The sequence below is a fragment of the Crocuta crocuta genome, unplaced genomic scaffold, assembly GCF_008692635.1.
Source record: "Crocuta crocuta isolate KB4526 unplaced genomic scaffold, BGI_CrCroc_1.0 scaffold39, whole genome shotgun sequence".
In the NCBI taxonomy this organism is placed as follows: Eukaryota; Metazoa; Chordata; class Mammalia; order Carnivora; family Hyaenidae; genus Crocuta; species Crocuta crocuta.
Genome location: NW_027533334.1, coordinates 3229820 through 3252265, shown reverse-complemented (window position 1 = coordinate 3252265; position 22446 = coordinate 3229820). Strand labels below are relative to the sequence as shown.

The 22446-nt window shown below is 35.6% G+C and overlaps 1 protein-coding gene across 24 annotated transcripts in view; it reads left to right on the top strand.

The window, feature by feature from the left end:
- RIMS2 (regulating synaptic membrane exocytosis 2) overlaps nt 1-22446 on the top strand; it is a 598980-nt gene that overhangs the window by 136548 nt on the left and 439986 nt on the right. The gene's annotated exons all lie outside the window — the stretch shown is intronic.

Here is a 22446-nt window from a genome sequence, read left to right as displayed (position 1 = left end):
ATACCTATAGGAATTCTACTAAACTTGCAAGACAGTTTTGAGGACTTATGGTCAATTGCTATAGACGTGTCCCACACTGGGCGCCATCCTTGATCCAGGGCAGGCTCCCTAGAAATCTACCAGCTTTCTACCAGCTGAATTTACCAGCAGACTCTCAAGGAGTGCAGTTCAGGCAATTCAGTACCTTTAGAATCTCCAGTGCTACTTTTTGTCCAGAGTTAACACAGGACACACGATGGTTTGATGATTGTCTGTAGTTTTCAAGGTGAATTCTGACACCTGTTCCAGGAATGAGACACTTAGTGATAACTTAGCTATGGAAATGCCAAGATTTCATAATATAATGGTCTATTTTAAACCACAGATAGACTAACAGATAAAAATATGTGAATTTTATGTGGATTTGGAACATTGCAAATGAAATTCAACAGGGCTTTTTATGACACTGTTTATGCAGCCCTGTTTAATAGAACTTTCACTGAGGATGATAATGTTTTATACCTTTAGCAGCCAATGCAGTAGGTTCTAGTGACATGTAGCTATTGGACAGGTGAAATGTGGCTGGTGTGACTGAGGAACTTAAATTTAAATTTTATTTAATTTTAATTAAATTTAAACAGCCATTTGTAAAGAAACCCCAAGCTTGGGGGCGCCTGGGTGGCTCAGCCAGTTAAGCATCTGATTCTTGATTTTGGCTCAGGTCATGATCTCGTGGTTGTGGGATTGGGCCCTGTGTTGGGCTTTGCGCTGGGCGTAGAGCCTGGTAAGAGTCTCTCTCCCTCTGTCCCTCCGCTGCTTATGCTCTCATTCTTTCTCTCTCTCTCAGAAAGAAAGAAAGAAAGAAAGAAAGAAAGAAAAAGAAACACCAGGTCTGGATAGCAAATGTTAGGTGACTATTCAGCCTCTAAGGCAATGCCCTGTACTCATGGGAGCAGTATGATGTGTATACTAGCAGTAGAGAGAAAAGCTGTACAGAATGTAGGAAGGCTCCGCTTGCCAATGCCAGTCTCTTCTATAGACAAGGAAAATAATGGACAAGAGACATCATCCCAAAGGGCAGAACCAGGGAATCTGAATGACAACAGTCAAGGGAGAGTAGCTGAATCAGGGGCTGCCAGATAGGATAACAAAGAAATTAAGGTGTGTTTATGTAGGGACTGCTGTGTGCTGTGGACAGTTGACCACTGTATATTTCTTATTCTTCCCATTTTGAATGAGAGTTTCTGTTGCAATCACTCTGTTCTTTCTCCATCACTGTGTATTGAGTGTGTTCGGAACTGATAACTTGTCTTTCAGGGTGTGCGTCAGTGGTTCACAACGATGCACACTAGACCCTGAGGGAAAGATTTGCTCTACCTCACAGATCTCACACTCAGACTTGTATTTTGTAATTAAATGAGTCTTTGGGATTATCTCCTTGGGGAAGGAGTGAATATGTTATGTTATGTATGTATACACACACACACACACACACAAACACACACACGCATAAAGACCGTTGATTAGTTGAAAGAACAGACGGTTCTAGAACCTATTCAATGGCTACCTTAACAGACATTTTCAACTTCTCTCTTGCAATTCCCAATGAAAGGACTTGATAAATATAAAATTTTTTAGTTTTCCTTGCAAATGGGAATGACTGGCACAGTTCTAGCAAATGAGATGTAAGAAAATTTATGAGGGCTTCTAGAAAGTGATGATAAAAAAAAAGAGGTAGCTGGCACTATCTTTTAATGCAACAGTGTTATCTTGAGCTTTACCAGCCCTTTGTGAAGTTGAGGGAAAAGCCAAGAGTATTTGAATCATTAGGTATGACATTGTTGAGATACTGATTTAATAGTATTAAACATCTTTCTTCAATGTGGACAAAATANGGGCGCCCCGACAAACGCATTCCTAATGGAAACATTAGTGGAGATGTAATATGCAGCAAGGAAACCCTACAAATATCCAGAGTTGTTTTTCAGAGATACGAAACTAGAATAAAGAAATACATGTTGATCACTCCCCAGATACTCATCAATCTGCTTTTGCCTCTGTGTTTGAAGAATTAGGATCACTTAACACATCTGCTTATATATTATATATAAATTATCTCAGGTTGCAAACAGTAAATTAATATGAATATGCTGGTCTTAGAGATTGAAAACTTGCTTAAATATGAATTTATTCTATTTCACATGGAATCAAAAAAAAGGGATTGGTTATGTATATTTTTAATATACTTTGGATGTTTCTCTGAGTTTTGTGTGAAAGAAATAAGAAAACTAAATTTCCATGGTAGATTATTTGCCCATAAGTTAGAACATATCTCTGTTTATCTTGTAATGAAAACTGACCTATTCATGTCTAGTGAGTGAGAGCTTAGTGAAATTATAGCTTTGAGAACAAAGTGATGCTCATTTCACTGTCTAGAGATAATATTATCTGTTTATATAAAGACTGCTGTAATGATCTTCAGTTATTCCTCGATCTCTTTTTACAACAGTGGTTGATTATCTTAGGATACTACTATCTCTTGAGACCATGAAAAATAAAATTTTCACTCATTATTGATAGGCTGTTGACCTTTACTGTAAACAATAATGTTACTAATGGTTATTATTGAAATGAAGGACGCGGAAGGATACGTGACTTGTATTTCTCACATTTCAGGAACAGAAAGGTTATCTGTTGGGTTGCAGCTGCAGCTATGATATTCTGAGCAAAGTGCTTTGTTTTCACTGAAATCTGATGCTTTTTCTGATTGAAACACGGTATTCAGGATTCCATACCCTATGTGTTTATCTAACTGCTCATTGTTATTCTCATTTGGAGTTGCAATTCAGCAAGAAAGTATTTTTCAAGCTATAGTATATTTGATTATTCCATTTCATCTGGGCAGTAGCTGTGCCCAGCTGCATTCCAGTAAATACTGTCTTAACAGTGATACATTAATATATTTGCATTTGCATTTCTACTTAAAAATACAAAAACATGTATATAATATTAATAAAATTGTTCTAGAAATGGAATATAAGAGCTCTCTCGGGGTCAACTTTTATAATAAAATCACAAGTTTAAATACTACAACTACCGTCCTGCCTCTTAGTGTAAGCCTGACAGAGACCAGAATTTGTACATTTTCAGCAAAAATACTGTATGAACATCCAGAGTTTTTTGTTAGCGATATAGAAGTATTTCGAACTATATTATTTAGACAACATACTATTCAACAAAGAATATGGGAAAAATGCATTTAGAAGACAGGAAGAGGGTGGGGAGAGTGGCAAAATGGTGAAGAGGATTAAGAGGTGCAGACTTCCACTTACAAAATAAGTAGGTCACAGAGATGAAAAGTACAGCATAGGGAATATAATCAGTAATATTGTAATAACACTGTGTGGTGGTAGATGATAACTACACCTGCTGTGGTGGGCACTGGGTAATGTACAGAATTGTTCAATCAATATGTTGTACACCTGAAACTAATATAACAGTATATGCTAATTATTTTTCAGTAAAAAAACAAACAAAAAATGGGAAGAGTTTTGAGTACATCAAAAGGCAGATAGGGATTGCTGACTATTTGCTTAGATACATTATATATTCTAAATTTAGTGAAAAATGTATAATTTTAAAAATCATTCACCTGAGCAGTTGCATAGTTTTTGTAAATGGGCAAGGGAACTTTGAAAATCTGATTTAGGTCTCTTATGAAAAGGGATTAAAACTCACATTGTGGAAATTCTGTGACATGACATATCTATAAATATACTAGAGGGAAATGATAAAGAATACATATGACAAGTGAAAATACTAATAACTAATATGTCGAAGTTTTTAGAGGTTGATGTTACTAATAAGAACAGATTTATTTATTTATTTTTTAATTTTTTTTTTAATGTTTTATTTATTTCTAGGAGAGAGAGAGAGAGCGTGAGCAGGGGAGGATCAGAGAGAGAGGGAGTGACAGACTCTGAAACAGGCTCCAGGCTCTGAGCTGGCAGTCAGCACAGAGCCCGACGCGGGGCTCGAACCCACGAACCGCGAGATCATGACCTAAGCGAAAGTCGGATGCTTAACCGACTAAGCCACCCAGGCGCCCCTAATAAGAACGGATTTAAAGTGACTCTCAGTTTGGTTATGATAGAGATCAGAGGAAGTTGGAAAGACCACAATGTATATTTACAATTGCAGCATAGCTAACCTCTTGAGAACAGGGACAGATCATACATTTTGATTATTTATTTTGCTACTTCTTCACCTTTTAGGTAACTTTTACGTTGATCAAGTTATTCCAATCAGGTATTCCATTTCATTGAATCTTACAACTGAAATGTAACCTGTTTCATTATCCTATGTGAGATTCCTGTAACTATGAAACACCAAAGATGAGCATTTATGAGCTCCTGAAATGGGGACAGTGTCATTGGCTAGATTCAGTGAGGGATGATATATAATGATATATCTAGATTTTTGTATATGATGATATATATAGTATATGATGTGTATACATATCCAGTATATGATGATAACTAGATTTTTGCATTGAATGAAGATATTTGAGCTGAAGCCAACATATGGAAGATAGAGGACATACTTGGGGCAGGAAGAAAATACAATGATTGTAGTTATGGAGATACGGAATTTGAAGAGCTTTTAGGAAACCAGGACAGAGGTGTTTATTAATAATAATAGCTAACTTTATTAAATGATCATTTTATATGAAGAACACTATAATAAACTTTTCAACATGTATTATTTCATTTCTCATGACAACTTCTGTTTAACAGTGAGTGGTGGGAGGCCTCATAGGGGCTGAGGTGGGATGTAACATGAAATGGTTAAGAGCAAAACCTCTTTACAGAATGCCCAGGTTTAAAGCCAGGCTTTATTACTTTACTACCTATTATTATGTGGGCCAGTTACTTCACTACTATAAGTCTCACTTTCCTCATCTCTAAAATGGAGATAACATTCTTTTTTTAATTGCTGTTGCAATATTCTTTTTTTATGGCTGTGATATTCTTTTTTATGGCCATTGAATATATATAGCACATCTTTATCCATTCATCAGTTGATAAACACTTGGGGCTGTTTACATAATTTGGCTGTAGTAGTACTGCTATAAACATCAGGTGCATGATCCCTTGAATTAGTATTTTTGTATTCTTTGGGTAAATACCCAGTAGTGCAATTGCTGGATCATAGGGTAGTTCTATTTTTAACTTTTTAAGGAATCTCTATACTGTTTTCCACAGTGGCTGCACCAGTTTGCATTCCTGACAACAGTGCAAGAGGGTTCCCCTTTCTCTGCATCCTCGCCAACACCTGTTGTTTCTTGTATTGTTGATTTTAGCCATTACGACAGGTGTGAGAGGATATCTCATTGTAGTTTTGATTTGCATTTCCTAGATGGTAAGTGATGTTGAGCATATTTTCATGTATCTGTTAGCCATCTGTGTGCCTTCTTTGGAAAAATGTCTTCTGCTCATATTTTAATTGGATTATTTGTTTTTTTGGGTGTTGTTTGATAAGTTCCTTATATGTTTGGGATACTAACCCTTTGTCAGATATTTCATTTGCAAATATCTTTTCCCATTCTGTAGGTTGCCTTTTAGTTTTATTAATTGTTTGCTTCACTGTGCAGAAGTTTTTTATTTTGATGAAGTCCCAACAGGTTACTTTTCCTTTTGTTTCCATTTCTTCAGGAGACATATTTAGAAAGAAGTTGCTATGGCTAATGTCAAAGGGGATAGTGCCAGTGTTCTCTAGGATTTTTATGGTTTCAGGTTTCACATTTAGGACCTTCATCCCTTTTGAACTTATTTTTGTGTACAGTGCAAGAAAGTGGTCTAGTTTCATTCTTTTATATTTTGCTGTCCAGTTTTCTCAACCCTATTTGTTGAAGAGACTGGTTTTTTCCCATTGCATGTTCTTTCCGGCTTTCTCAAAGATTAATTGACCATATAGTTGTGGCTTCATTTCCAGGTTTTCTATTCTGTTCCATTGATCTCTGTGTCTATTTTTGTGCCAGTGCCATACTGTTTTGATCACTACAGCTTTGTAATATGACTTGAAGTCCAGAATTGTGATTGTCCCCCAGTCCCCCTTTGCTTTTCTTTTTCAAGGTTGTTTGCCTACTTGGGGCGATGACATAGATGGAGCTAGAGAGTCTTATTGAGGTGAGATAAGTCAGAGAAAGACAAATAGTATATGATTTCACTCATATGTGGAACTTAAGAAACCAAACAAGCAAAAGGAAAAAAAGAGGCAAACCAAGAAACAGACACTTAACTGCAGAGAACAAACTGATGGTTAGCACAGGGGAGGTGGGTTGGGAAATGGGTTAAAGAGATGATGGGGATTAAGGAGGGCACTTGTGATGAGCACTGGGTGCTATATTTAAGTGTTGAATCACTATATTGTGCACTGAAACTAATATAACACTGTAGGCTAACTAACTGGAATTTAGGTATAAACTTAAAAAAAAAGAAAAGAGAAAAAATGGAGATAATAAGTATGCAAGAACAGTGCCTAACCTATAGGGTTGTTTTATTTGATTATTGATTCCTTCCCCAGGACTCCCCCCCAGTATCCTCTTTCCCAAGTGCCAAAAAGGAAAGCAAAACCCACCATCCTTAAACAAAAGCATTTATTATATTTTAACATGAAAGATAAAATGGAGCAATATATGGTATTGGCTTGGTGACTGTCCTGTGATAGTCATCAGGTCCACTGATGATCTAACTGTCCTAGATGTATTCTTCCCCTGCTGAGTCTGCTTAGTATCCCCAAGGCCTTGGTTTAATTCATGTCACGAGGACAAAGCCAGGAGAAAACTTTTTATGGGCCAGTTCTTTCTCATGTGGAGCTGCTTGTGAGTCCTCGTCTCTGGGAGAATACGCTCATTTCTTATATTCGTGATCCCTCCATTTTCTTCTTCCTTTACAACAGTCTCTGCTCTCCGTGCCCCTCCCATACAGGAGGCCCTTTCAGTTCCCTTAACTCTTCCCCCGGTCCCATCTTTTCCTCTGATTCCCATGTCTCTCCACAGTATAGCTCTTTGTTACTGCTGTTCTGCAGTATATACAGATGTTAAACTTATTTTGAAGAACATTCTTAAGTATTTGGATCAGTAACGTAGGAACATGGTACACACTTCAAAAGATACAAAAGCATATATAACAAAACTAAGCTTCTTTCCCATCCCTGGCCCTCAGTCTCCCAGTTTCCCAGGACTCCAAAACTTTTCCCTACAGGCAGCCTGTTAGCATTTTCTTTTATATGTTCTGAGATCTATTATATAGGCATACAGTTTTTACATAGATATTCTGCACCTTAATTTTATCTCTTACTTCTATATCTTGAAGATTTTCCCATGTTGATACATACAGAATTATCACATTTATCTTAATGAAATTCATTATCATTTTGTATAGATATGCCAGTCTATTTAATCAGACTACATATAAGCTTTTGCTATTATAAGCAATTTTTTTTTACATATGTCACATTTGTAACGTGCATTGCATTGCCTATGTGCATATATCACTGTAGGATAAATTCCTTGAGACAGAATTGTAGAACATTTCAAATTTTGATCAGTATGCCAAATTGCCTACTCTAAATGTTGCATTAATTTATATTTCCACTGACAGTATGTGAGGGTGCTGGTTCTCACATCCTTGATAACAAGGTATCCATCTTTTTTTAATCTTTACCATGCTCACTGTAATTTTATTTTGCATTTTTCTTGCTGTGAGTGATGTTGAATGTCTTTTCATATTTAGAAGCCATTTGTATTTCCTTCTCATTGTGCTATCTGTTCATGCTTTCAAAGAAGAGGAAAGCTCTGGATTGTGTTTAGGTTCTGTAATCATCAAGAGTACTTTTATTAATGTGTATTCGTATTGAAGCAAGATGCTTTATCAGACACTGGAAGTTTCAGTCTGTTTTAAAATATAGAGCTAGAGAGCAAAGGGGCTAGAAAAGGAAAAAGAACTTCAAAGGTCCACTCACTTTGACAAAATTTTGTGATAATTTTGTCTGTTTGCTTTTCTGTGTGACCATTTAGAAACAGGTTCCCTGCAAAGTGATGTAATGTCTTAAATGATAAACAAGGGAAAGTTACATACTGTCACTGTGGGCCATGCTATGTTTTAAGACTTAATGAAGTTATTTTCAAAATGTTGTTTCAAATGTTTCTAAAACTTAGAGCTCATGCAACTGTAGTGATGGCAGGTTCTGGAGAATATCTGAAAGAGCTGTTTACTTCTTTGATACTGTGTCAGAAAACGTAGGGAGGATGAAACCCATGCTGGAAGTAGGGAATAGGAAAATCCCATCTGGGGCGCCTGGGTGGATCAGTCGGTTAAGCGTCCGACTTCGGCTCAGGTCATGATCTCATGGTTGGTGGGTTTGACTGGCAGCCAGCTCAGAGCCTGGAGCCTGTTTCAGATTCTGTGTCTGCCTCTCTCTCTGACCCTTCCCTGCTCACGCTGTCTCCCTCTCTCTCTCAGAAAAATAAAAAATAAAAAAAAATAAAAAAAAGGAAAATCCCATTTGAATGAACACATTTGGTTTATTTTATGTTTGAGAGAGAGCACGTGCGGTGGGGGAGAACCAGAAAGAGAGAGAGAGATGGAGATTCTGAAGGAGGCTCTGTGCTGTCAACGGAAAGCCAGATGTGGGGCTCGAACTCTCAAACCATGAAATCATGACCTGACCTGAAGTTGGACACTCAACTGAGACACCTAGGTGCCCCAACACATTTAGTTTTAAGCCAATGAGTTCAAATGATAAATCTTAGTAACTTATATGGTGTTTACTAAAGGTCCAGATGATCACTTTCTAGATTCCCTGTAGTCAAAATTCTGTTCCTTTAGTAAAGGGAGACTTTAGTTCTGATTTCATATTTGTTATCATGTAAGGGCTTGCATTTTTCTTACTTGATATTATCCTTTGCTCATTTGTATTAGTTTTTTTTGTATGAGTACTCTATATGCCAAAGAATGTAATTCCTTATGACGTATGCTATAAATACTCCAGGTGTTTTTCTTTTTGTTTACTTATATGTAAAAATGTTTAATTGTGTTGTTGTCAAATCTATTAGTCTTTTTAGCATCTGAATTTTATATCACATGTAGTAAAACCTTCGCTTGAAGATTCCAAAAACAAATTCTCCCATATTCTGTCATGGCCTTTTTTTTTTTTTTTTTTGGGGGGGCAGGGGGGAATCAATTTTTTTTTTTTTTTTAATATTTAGGACTGGCTTCTTCAGAATTTATTTTGACGTCAGTTATATGGTTTGTATCCAACTTTGTTTCATATTGTTATCTATTTGTCACAGTGCTGTGTATTGAATAATCCATTTTTACACAGGAATTTGCACAGCCCCCTTTTCCATATATGGAATTCTCGTATGCATGATGGTCCATTTCTGATGTCTGCACATTGATTTTTCTATTCTTGAGCCAGTACCAAGTACTACATAGTTTAATGGCTGTACCTTTTAAATATGGTTACTAGTACATTATAGCAGTGGTCAGAGGCATATTGGGGACTGTAGGTAGGGGTGAGGAAAGAAACATGTCTGTAGAGAACAGTAAAAAAAAACCCACAACTAACTAAAAGTTGCCCTACTCATTATTATCTCCACAGGCAGGCAATTCTAAATCATTTGCTAATAAAACATTCCTCCCCTCCGGGGCAGTTTCTTCCCATTGCTCATCTTTCCTTTCTAAAAATGTCCTGGTCATTTTCCTTTTTTCAAAAAAAAACCCCTGAAGTGTAACTTACAATAAAATGCACAGGACTTAAGTCTAGTTTTATGGTTTTGAAAAGTACGTGTTTCCCACGTAACAACTATCACCCTCACCTCTATTATTCCTGTCATCCTAGGAAATTCACTTGTGACCTTTCCATGTTACTTCTTCACCTCCCTTTTCCAAAAGGCAATCACCTGTCTGACTTCTCTTACCGTAGATAGTTTTGCCTGTTCTTGAACTTCATATAAGTAGATCATATGGTATTCCTGTCTTCCTTCTCTCAATCCAGAGCTGTGAAATTAATCCATATTGTTGCCATGACATCAGTCGTTTGTTCCTTTTTATTCCTACGACTTTATTGTGTGAATGTACCATCTTTGTTTTATCCATTGTCCTGTTGCGGGACGTATGGAAAGGTTGCATTTTGGGGGGAGGGGCTACAAAAAATAAAGTTGCTATAAACATTGCTCCAGGTCTTTCATGGGCATATATTTTTATTTCTCTTTGATAAATACTGAAGAGTAGAGTTGCTGGGACAAAAAGTGAGGTATATGTTTAACTTCTATTATAAACAGTTTTTCAGAGTTAATCATGTACACTTTTACACCTCCATCAGCAATATATGAAAATTCTGGTTACTCCACAACCTCACCAGCGTCTGGTGTGAGTGGGAAGTGGTTTGGTTTTTATTTTTATTTCCCTAACGTCTAATGATGTTTAGCATCATTAGTGTTTATTGGCCATTCACATTACTTCTCTTGTGAAATGTCTGCCTGAATCTTTTGCCTATTTTAAAATTTCATTTGTATCTTTTTATTATTGATTTGTAGGAGTTCTCTCTATAGTCTAGGCATAATTATCAGATATTTTAATGTATTTTCTCACTCTCTGGCTTGCCTTTTCATTTCTTAATGGTGTATTTTGGAGAACAAAAAAATTTAATTTTGATGAACTCCAATTTATGAGCTTTTTCTTAAATAGCTAGTGCTTTGTGTATTCTAAGGTGGCTGCCCCAAGGTTGCAAGGCATTCTCCTGGTTATACTTGCTTGCTTAGTTTTCCTTCTATATGACAGAATCAATTTGTTTAGTTCTAAATAAATCATATGGGTATTTTTCACTTAATCATATTTAAGTAAATCATTAATCATATTAAGTAATCATTAATCAGTGTGGAAGAATTGTCATCTTTATGATATGCAGTCATCATATTCAAAATTAGAATATGGTTTTTGATTTATTAATTTTCCTTTATGTCTCTCAGTAGTATTTATATAATTTTGCATGCTTCTCAGTAATTTTATTTTAAAATTATAAATGAAATATTTTATTTTTCACTTATTTTTACATAGGAATATATTTGTTTTTGTATGTTATTCTACATTGCCACCTTTCTGAACTATATTACTTCTCAGAGATTTCCAGTTGTTTGTTTTGAGTTTTAACAGTGTGAAACCATATGACCTGAAAATAATAATATAATCGATGCTGTCCTTTTTGATATCTCTTGTTTAATTGCATTAGTCAGAACCCTCAGAACAGCATGAAATAAAACATTTATTCACTTATATAATTAGTCTATATAACTTGTCCTTTGCTGTATTTTAAAATTTAGTCTATAATTGTATGATTACTTTCAAGTTCTATTTCCTGCTCCCACCACTCCTGTGCAAACATGCCTTCCATTTCTGTTGCAGATTTAACTTGGTTTTGCTTAGAGGTTTCTTGACATACCAACTTCTCACTTCATGGTCTTTATATATATGATATAAATACAGAATATAAATAGATGTATATAGTTTGGGATATGATTTGCAAGTATTTTGTTGAGGATTTCTCCATCTATGTTCATGAAGGATACTGGTCTATACCTTTCTTCTTTGTTCTTTTCTGATTTTGATTTTAAGGTTGTACTGACCTCATAAAATGAATGGTTTTATTCCTTCTCCATTTTTCTGAAAGTTTGTTTTATTTCTTCTTTAAAGACATGATGGAATTCAACTTTGAGGGCCAAGAGAGTCTGGAGTTCTGTGTGAGAATTTTTAAAATTGTGTGCTCAGGATTTTAATGATGTGTAGAACCATTCGGATGATTTCTTATTGTGTATTTTATTTTGTTAAGTTTTGTTTTTGAAGGAGTTTGTTTTATCTAATGTTTTGAATTTGTTGCATGAAGCTGTTCATCAAACCCACTTAATGTTGGTATAATCTGGAGAGATGACCCCTCTTTCACGCTCGATATTGAGAATTTGTGTTTTCTCTATGTTGCTCTCTGTCTCTGCAATCAGTCTTGGGAGAGGTGAATCAATTTTTGCTTTTTGTCTTTTTGTTTGTTTGTTTTGCTTTGTTTACGTTTTCTACAATTTTTTTTCTTAATTCATTATTCTCTTCTTCTGTTTACTTTGGGTTTATTTTGTTTCCTTTGCCAGTATCTTAAAGTAGAAGCATACCTTATTAATTTTATACCATTCTTCTTTTGTAACACAAGCCTTTAAAACTATAAATTTCCCGTTAAGAACTGCTTTAGCTCCATCACGTAGATTTTGATAGGTGTGCTTACATTTTATCATCAGGTTAAACCATTTAAAATTTTTCTCTTGTTTGAAAACATGTTGCATTATTTACAAATATTTGGATTAAAAATTTTTTTTTATTAAAAAAATTTTTTTAAATTTATTCTTAAGAGAGACAGAGACAGAGGATGAGGGGGAAGGGCCACAGACAGAGGGAGACACAGAATCCCAAGCAGGCTCCAGACTCTGAGCTGTCAGCACAGAGCCCTATGCGGGGCTCGAACCCATGAACCGTGAGATCATGACCTGAGTCAAAGTCGGACGCTTAACTGACTGAGCCATCCAGGGGCCCCTGGATTTTTTTTTAAAGATACTTTATTCATTTCCAACCCAATGTCATTGCAGTTAGAGAACATACTGTGTTCTTGAGATGTTATTCCTTTTGAATCTATTGGGATAAATGTGATCTTTCTTGGTGAATGATCCATGTACCCAGGAGAGTGTACTTTCTGATGTTGTTCAATATATTGTGTCATACAAATCTGTTAGATCAAATTGGTTAATGGCATGGTTCAAAACTTCTAAATTCTAACTGGTATTTTGTGAAAATAAAATAAGTTACTGAGGAAGACTAGTTAGAAGTATATTAACTGGGGAATTATTTACTTTTCTCTTTAATGCTTTCCATTTTGCATTGTCTGTTTGAAAGCTTTACTGTTGGGTCACTCACACTCAACATTGTGAATGTGAATATTATGTTTTCTTGATGAATTGACATTTTATTGTTACAAAGTGCATCTCTTTTTGTTTGGTAGCACTCAATTTTGATGTCTACTTTTTTCTGATATTAATAGAGCCACACCAGCCTCCTGCTTAGTATTTTCATGGTAAATCTTTTGCCATACTTTTACTTTGAACCTATCTTTCTCTTTATTGAAAGTTTTTTCTAATTAAAAAAAATTTTAATGTTTATTTTTGAGAGAGAGAGAGATTGTGAGGAAGGAAGGGGCAGAGAGAGAGAGAGAGAGACATAGAATTCGAAGCAGGTTTTAGGCTCTGAGCTGTCAACACAGAGCCTGATGCAGGGCTCAAACCCATGAGCTGTGAGGTCATGACCTATGGGTCCATGAGATCATGACCTGAGCCAAAGTTGGACGCTTAACTGACTGGCCACTTGGGTGCCCCTGCCTTTACTGAAAGTTTTAAAGAGAAAAGTAGACAAATCTACCATCAGAGTTATGAGACTTTAACACCCCCCACCCCCACCCAGTAACTGATAAAATAAGTAACCAAGTACTCCAAAGTTCTCATGTTTAAAATGAATTTCTTATAAATAACATCTAGTTGGGTCTTGCTTTCTGTATCCTGTCTGACAATTGCTGCTTTTAATGAGTCTATTCACATTTGATATGGTATTGATAGGTTTAAGTCTACTGTCTCTGTTTTTTTTTTTTTCTTCTCCTATTTGTCTTTTCCATTCATTGTTCTTGTTTCATCTTGTCTCCTTTGGGGAGAATTAAGTGATTGTTTTTCATAGTTTGTTTCATTGCCTTGATTAACTTTTTAGTTGTGTCTGTTTCTCGTGTTTTTTATGGATTGCTCAAAAGATTATGGTATACATCTTTAACCTATCACAATCTACTTGGAAAATACTCATTTACTTCATGAATAACGTAAATCTACTTACCTCCTGCTTTTTGTGCGCTACATACTTTATAGATGCTACAAAACCTGCATTTCATTGTTATTAAAAATAGCTGTAAGTAGACAGTGGTCTTTAAAAATAGATTTGTATACGTCTGTGTTGTCTGTGTTTGTATATATAACTAAGTTTAACCAACAGTCTTTTACTAACATTTATTCTTTCTGGTGTCCTTTATTCCTTCTTGTAGAAGCATACCTTTTTCCTTCGGCCCAAATCTTGTAACACTTCCTGTAGCACAGGTGTGCTAGAGATGAACTATGTCAGCTTTTATGTGTCTGAAAGTGGCCTCATTTCATCCATATTTTTGAAGCATATGTTTTCTGGAATTAGAATTTGGGCTAAATGGGTTTGTGGGATCCTGGATCATGCTGTAAATTACATACCTGAGTGTCGTGTGAGACAATGTTTTGAATGCTCAGGGGAAACTTCTTTGCTTGTCTAGAGCAGAAGTACTTCCTGTTCTTCCTCTGTCAGTAGAGATGGAACTGTTGATTTACGCTTCTTTTTTTTAAATTTTATAATTTTTTTTATTTATTTCTGAGAGAGAGAGATGACAGCATGAGCAGGGGAGGGTCAGAGAGAGAGGGAGACACAGAATCCAAAACAGGCTCCAGGCTCTGAGCTAGCTGTCGGCACAGAGTCTGATGCGGGGCTTGAACCCACGAACCGTGAAATCATGATCTGAGCCAAAGTCAGACGCTTAACCGACTGAGCCACCCAGGTGCCCCTGTTGGTTTACACTTCTATTGAAGGCGTAGATTCTCAGTACCCTGCATCGTGCATCACTGTGGATTTAACACCTAAGCCTGTGTAGACCCTAGGCTTTATTTATTTATTTATTTATATATTTATATATTTTTATCTTTGTATTGTTTCTTCATAGGCATTAAAATCTTAAACTACACAGTGACAGTTTTTGAACACTACCACTCTGGTTTATAACTCCCATTTTCCGTTTTGACACCTCAGCCTCTCCTTCCTTGAGTCCTCAGCTTTGCATTTAAACTAATTTGTTATTTTTTATACTTTATTATCCAAGTAGAATAATTTTCAGGCTATTTTAATGTGACATCATACTGGTTTTAATATGAGCTTTGGCTTGAATTCCTTGAGATAATATGTGGAGATGAGAATATTTTTAGAATTTTAATCTCTACTGTAGTTGGGACAGAATTCTACAAAACAGTGAAAAATACAGGTTTTTTTTTTTTTTTTTTTTTGACATCAAAGACAAATAAAGCCACACTGTGAAAACGAGAGCAGTCCAAGAGCAGATAGCTTGTTCCATTTTGTCACTAGGTGAAACTTGACCAGTTTACTAGCTTTGAAATTATGCTTGTTGTGAGTCTAGTCATTTATAATAAATGACTTACTCAAGTTCTTTAACAATGCGAGGAAACATAAAACTGTATTTTGGCATTGAAGGGAATGTAGCTTTGATTTTCTTTTTTTAAAGGCCTTACCAGGGACTTATTTTCACCAATTGTGAGTAGTTATAAATTGACTAGAATGAACCTGACAAACCTATTTCTCTTTGGAGTTATTCAAGATTTGGTTCGATTTTGGTTCTTAACTGGTTTTAATCTGAGAATTGGCTTTGATATGGAATCAACATTTTGGTAGTTTGGCAGGGAGGATTTGGGGGATTCTTGAAGCATAACTTAATGGCCTCAAATCAAGTTTTGTTACTAAAAATGACTCCTCTTTGATGAATTTTTTTTTTTTTTTTGGTCATTTCATACTAGGGGCAGGATTTAGCTAGAATAGAATCCTAGAGGCCTTTCTGAGCAGGAGTGTATTATGAATTATTAGGTTTGTATTCTTCAGATCAAACCTCCATTTCACCTAAAGATCAACTGAATGTAAACCAAATTCTAAGGACTAGAGATCAAACCTGGGAAATCCCAGTGGCTTTAAATCATCCGCATACTTACTAATGTCAGTGTATCTGGGTTGCTATAACACAATACGGCAGACTAGGTGGCTTATAGACAGAAGAAATGTATTTCTCACACTTTTGGAGTCTGGGTAGTCCAAGATCAAGGCACTGGCAGATTGAGTATCCAGTGAGAACTCACTTTCTGTTTCATAGATGGTAGCTTTTTGCTGTATCCTCACATGGTGAAAGGGATGAGGGATTCCTTCTATAAGGGCATTAATCCCATTCATAGGTGCTCCATCCTTATGACTTAATCACCTCCTGGGGCTGCACATCCTAATATCATCACCTTGGGAGTTAGGATCCAACCTGTGAATACTGGGGAGACAGACGTTTAGTCCATAGCAACTAATCTTTTCTAAACGTATATTCTAGTCCTGACCTGTACTCTAGAGTTATATATCCAACCTTCTACTTGACATCTCTTCTTGGATATGTAATAGGTATCTCAAATTGAACATGTATTGCCCCAAAGAACATCATTGGATATCCTGTTCCTTGAGCCAAAAACATAGACACAATCCTTTATTCTTCCCTTTTCTTCTCAACAATTTTAATTTATCACTAAATCCTGGTGACTTCTATCTCTAAAACGTATCTTTCCATTTCTATTGCTATCATTTTACTCTAAGCCATGATTATCTCTCATTTGAACTCCTGCATTAACTTTCTAATTAGTCTTTCTGCTTCCTTTCCCCAACCCAATCTCCATTCATCTGCTAGGGTGATATTTTTCAGAATGAGATCAGATTATGTCAGTTCTCTGTTTAAATCTCTTAAGAGCTATCTCACACCATTTCTTACTGGGGTATTCAGGGAAGATGATATACATTCTGGCTTCTGACGCTCCCTTTGACATCATCCCATACCATTCTCCCCTTATTGCTTTATTCCCCAGATGTTTCTGTCCCTGAATCTACCAAGCCCTTTCCTACCTGTAGCATTTACATATGTTGCTTTCTGTACCCAGAATGCATTTCATCAGCTTATCATGTGCAGAGCTCATTCTCATCTTTGCTATCAGTTCACCTGTCATCACTTCAGGGACTCTTCTCTGACTACCCTCTGTAGTGTGTTACTCCCTTTCAACACCACTTACTCTCTATCATATTGCTCTTAATTTTCTCCAAAGCACACAAGTATAGTTTTCTTGTTTATATATTTGTTTATTTACTTATTATCTATTTCCCCCACTGGGCTGTGAGTCCCACAGAAAAGAACTTGTCTGCCTTCTTTATCATCGTACCTCTAGTAAGTAGCATAGGACTTGAGGTATTGTAGCAGGTTTCAAAACTATTTGTGAATAGATATGAAAAATGACGTGATTGAATGAAATAGACATTTCCTGATATCACTAATTTTCCCCTGTCCGAAAATGAGCTGATGAAAAATAAAAAGGTCAAAATGAGATTATTATTTTATTATTATTAAGAAATCATAGCATCATAAAACCAAAATTAAAGTGGAAAGATTTTAAATTTCAATCACTTTGATTTAAATTTCAGTATTATTTAAAATTAAAAAAAATATGTCAGGAATATCACATGAGCTTGGATAAAACAGGCTGCATCAGGCCAGGTGATTCTTTCTCTATTCATACAAGTTTTCCAGCATTTGGTCCTGACATTTGGTATTAAGAGAGTTTAGAAAATAAAAGTGAACAATTCAATTAATTCAGTTGATTGTGACAATCATCTCTTTATCAGTACTTCCCACTTAGTGTGCATTCTGAAGGATTTTTCTTTTTTTTAATCTGTGTCTCAGGGACCAGTTTTCTCTTGGAATAAAATATAGTACCTTCTTTTTTAAATATTTGTTTGTTTGTTTGTGATTAAATTTTAGCTCCAGTGTAAGTAATGTACAATGTTATATTAGTTTCAGGTGTACAATATAGTGATTCAACAATTATACACATTACTCAGCGCCCATCATGATAAATGTATTCTTAATCCCCTTCACCCATTTTTCCCTTCCCCCCATCCACTCCCCATCACCTTGTTCTCTGTCTGTAAGGTTCTTTTTTTGGTTTGTCTATTTTTTTTCTTTGTTTTGCTTCTTAGATTCTGTATATGAGTGAAATCATCTGGTATTTGTCTTTCTCTGACTTATTTCACTTAGAATTATACCCTCTAGATCCATCTATATTGTTGCAAATAGCAAGTTTTCTTTTTTTTAATGGCTGAGTAATATTCCAATGTGTACTGCAGCTTCTGTACCCATTCATTTATCCATAGACACTTGGGTTGCTTCCATAATTTGGCTATTGTAAATAATGCTGCTATAAACATAGGAGTGCATATATCTTTTTGAATCAGTGTTTTTGTATTCTTTAGGTAAATACCTAGTAGTGGAATTATTGGATCATATGGTAACTCTATTTGTAATTTTTTGAGGAACCTCCATACTGTTTTTCACAGCAGCTGCACCAGTTTGCATTCTCACCAATAATAGTGAAGATTACTTTTTCTCCACCTCTCCGTTGACATCTGTTTTTGGTGGTGTTGATTTCAGTCATTTTGACTGGTGTGAGGTGATAACTTATTGTGGTTTGATTTGAATTTCCCTGGTGATGAGTGACGTTGAGCATCTTTTCATGTGTCTGTTGACCATCTGTATGTCTTCTTTGGAGAAATGTCTGTTCATGTCTTCTGGCCTTTTTAAAATTTGATTATTTGTATTTTTGTGTGTTGAGTTGTGTAAGTGCTTTATATATTTTGGATACTAACCCTTTATTGGATATGTCATTTGTGAATATTTTCTCTAATTCAGTAGGTTGTCTTTTAGTTTTGCTGATTGTTTCCTAATATAGTACCTTCCTTAAATCTAATAGAGTACTTACTGGCTTATAACCCAGACTGGGTCTTTAAGTGCCATCACAATGTATCTTGTGGTTTGTTCCACTTTTAAGGGTCATTTTTATTATATTGGATTGTGGAACTAGATTAAAATGGGCATGGTGAGAAAGGTACACTCTGGTCTGGAGCCCTCCTAGTAGATATAGGTAAATATAATCTGTAATGGGAATTTGGATTCAGGGCCTCATTGCAACAGACTCCGGATCCACACTATCTGAGAGCCCACCAGAGTGTAATCAGCCTGGGTACTGACCAAACTGGATCCCTAAGAATAGCTCTGCATTAGCTCGAGCCATCCACAAAGTAACTGACATGGGCTTTCCGTGAATGGGTAGTGGTTTCTCAGGGACATGTGGCTGGTAGACAGGAGGATATGCATTGGGAGCTAGCCTAACTTTTTGTCCAGAATTTCTTTTTAGGTATTTGTCATAAGATAGTTTGCTGAGTTGTTTATGTGCCTTTTAAAAATATCAGGACATTGTACTTTTTGGAATCGAGGGTACACTTTATTTAGTTGTAGATGACACCAAATGAGGCTAGTGTTAACTTAATAGCATAGTATTAGAATTTATTGTGATGTTGAAAAAACAGGGAAAAGGCCAATTAAAGGTAAGATCATGTTCACTAGAAATACTCTGAAAATAACCCATATTAGAGCCAGAGTCTTTGAAAATCTAAGAACCATTAGCTTGATTAAATATATTTAGTTTAGGGAGAGGACAGGGTAAAGAGGAAGCTAATTATTCCTGTTGAAATTCAGTTATTAGGGGATGTAATCATTGGGATTTTTTTCTGTCTGTTCTCCTTAAATTTTTTTTTATTCTGGTAAAATACACAAACATAAAATATATCTTTTTAACAATTCTTAAGTGTACAGTTCAGTGGTATTAGATACATTTATAATAGTATGCAACCATCTCCATTATCTATCTTTGTAACTCTTTCTATCTTGTAAAATTGAAACTCTGTACCCATTTACCACTAACTACTCTGTTCTTTCCCCTTCCCCAGCTCCTGGCAACCATGCTTCTACTTTCTATCTTTATGATTTTGACTATTCTTAAGTAACTCATCTAAGTGGAATCATATAACATTTGTCTTTCTGTGCCTGGCTCATTTCATTTAGCAACATGTCCTCCAGATTCATATATGTTGTAGCAAATGTCAGTATTTCCTTACTTTGTAAGGCTGATTAATATTCCCTGGTATGTGTACACTACATTTTGCTGATTTATTCTTTGAGGGATGCTTGTGTTGCTTCCATGTTTTAGCTATTGTGACTGCTGCTGCTAGGAACATGAATGTACAGTGACCTCCTCAAGGCCCTGCTTTCAGTTCTTTGGGTATTACCTAGAAGAAGAATTGCTGGATCATATTTTTAATTTTTTAAGCAACTGATGTTCTGTTTTCCACAGGGACTGTACTATTTTACATTCCTCCCAACACTGCACATGTGTTCCAGTTTCTTTACATCCTCACCATCCTCACCAGCATTTGAGATATATATATATACTTGATATATATATATATATGTATATGTATATATGTGTGTGTATATATATATTTATATACTTGATATATATACTTGATATGTGTGTGTGTGTGTGTGTGTGTGTGTGTGTGTGTGTGTATTTTTTTGATAGTGGCCACCCAAATGGGTGTGAGGTGGTATTTCATAGTAGTTTTGATTTGCATTTCCCTAATGTTTAATGAGGTTGTGATACTGTGATTTGTAATAAGAAATATCTGGTCTTCATTTTTCATTTGCTTCTATGTATTCTCTAATTTCCCTTGTGATTTTTTTCTCTGATCCATTAGTTGTTTAAGAGAGTATTGTTTAATTTCCACAAATTTGTGAATTTTCCAGTTTGTCTTCATGACTGATTTTTAACTTTGTCTCATTGTGGTCGGAGTACTTTATGTAATACCTATTTTTTCAAATTCATGGAGACTTAATTTGTGGCTTAAAATGTGGTCTGTCCTCAAAAATATTCCATGTGCAGTTGAGAAGAATATGTCTGCTCTTGTTGCCAGGTGGAGCATTGTGTCGAAGTCTGTTAACTCTACGGGGCTTGCTGTGTTGTTCAAGCCTTTGATTTCCTTACTCGCCCTCTGTCTCTTTTTTCATCTGTCATCGAGAGTGTGGCATCTTGAAGTCTCTAAGCACTAGTGTTGAGCTGCCTACTTCTCTTTTCAATTCCATCAAGCTTTGCTTCATGTGTTTAGCTGGTCTGTTATGAGATAGGTTATTGTCTGTAATGGTTATATCTTCTTGCTACATTGAACCTTTTATTAATACACAATTTCCTTCTTTGTCTCTTGTAACTGTTTTGATTTAAAGTCTATTTTGTGTCTTACTAGTATGTCCATCCTGTCTCTCTTTTGGTTACTATTTGCATGGAATTTCTTTTTCCATCCTCTCTCTTTCCGCGGATTTGTGATTTTGGATCTGAAATGAGTCCCTTAGAGGCACCATACAGTGGATCATGTAATTTTATCCATTCTCCAAATACCTGTCTTTGATTGGAGAGTGTAATCCATTTACATTAAAAGTAACTCTTGATTAAGAAGGACTTCTGTCACTTTGGTATTTATTTTCTATATGCCTTATAGCTTCTTTACCCTTCATATCCTACATTACTGTCTTTTATGTTTAGTTGATATTTTGAGAGTGAAGTATTTATTTTTTCATATCCTTTCCTGTAGATTTTATAACTCCTTTCTTTATGGTTACCATGGGGATTACATTTAACATTCTAAAGTTATAAAACTCTAGTTTTGAATTTTTATCAGCTTATGTTCAATAACATACCAAACCTCTGCTCAGTACAGCCCTCCTTACCCCTTTCAGTTGTTGCCGTCACAAAATTACCATGTATCCAAATATATGAACTAATAATTCTTTTAAATGAAGTGGTCTCTAAAATTATGTAGAAAACATTTGGAATTATAACCTAAAGTTATGATAATGCTAGCTTTTAGACTAATAATTAACAAAACACTAAAATATTGGTGTTTCTAAATCATGTAGAAGATAAGAAATGGAGTTATAAATTATTGTTCCAACACTGGCTTTTATAATTACTCATGGAATTACCTTTACTGAGATCTTTATTTCATCATTTGACTTGGAGTTACTGTCTAGTGTTCATTGTACCCTGCAGGAAGGACTTCCTTTAGCATGTCTTGCAGGGGGTAACAAATTCCCCCTTCTTCTGTTTTTTGGGGAATGATTGATTTCTCCCTCACTTTTGAATGACAGTTTTAGTGGGTATAGGATTCTTGTTTGACAGTTTTCCTTTAGCACATTGCATGTATCTGTCTACTGCCTTCTGGTTTCCACAGTTTCTGATGAGAAATCTACTAGTAATCCTATTGAGGATCCTTTGTATGTAACAAGCCACTCATCTGCTACTCCTCTCAAGATTCTTTCTTTATCTATGGCTTTAGAAGGGTTGGTTTTACCACAAGAGACTCTTAATGCTAGAGAACAGATTGAGGGTTGCTGGAGGGAGGTGAGTGGGAGATGGGCTAGATGGTTGATGGATATTAGGAAGGGTACTTGTGATGAGCATTGGATATTGTATGTAATGATGAATCACTGATTTCTACTGCTTTTTTGTTTAAGTTCATTTATTTATTTTTGGGAGAGACAGAGATAGTGTGAATGGGCAGAGAGAGAGAG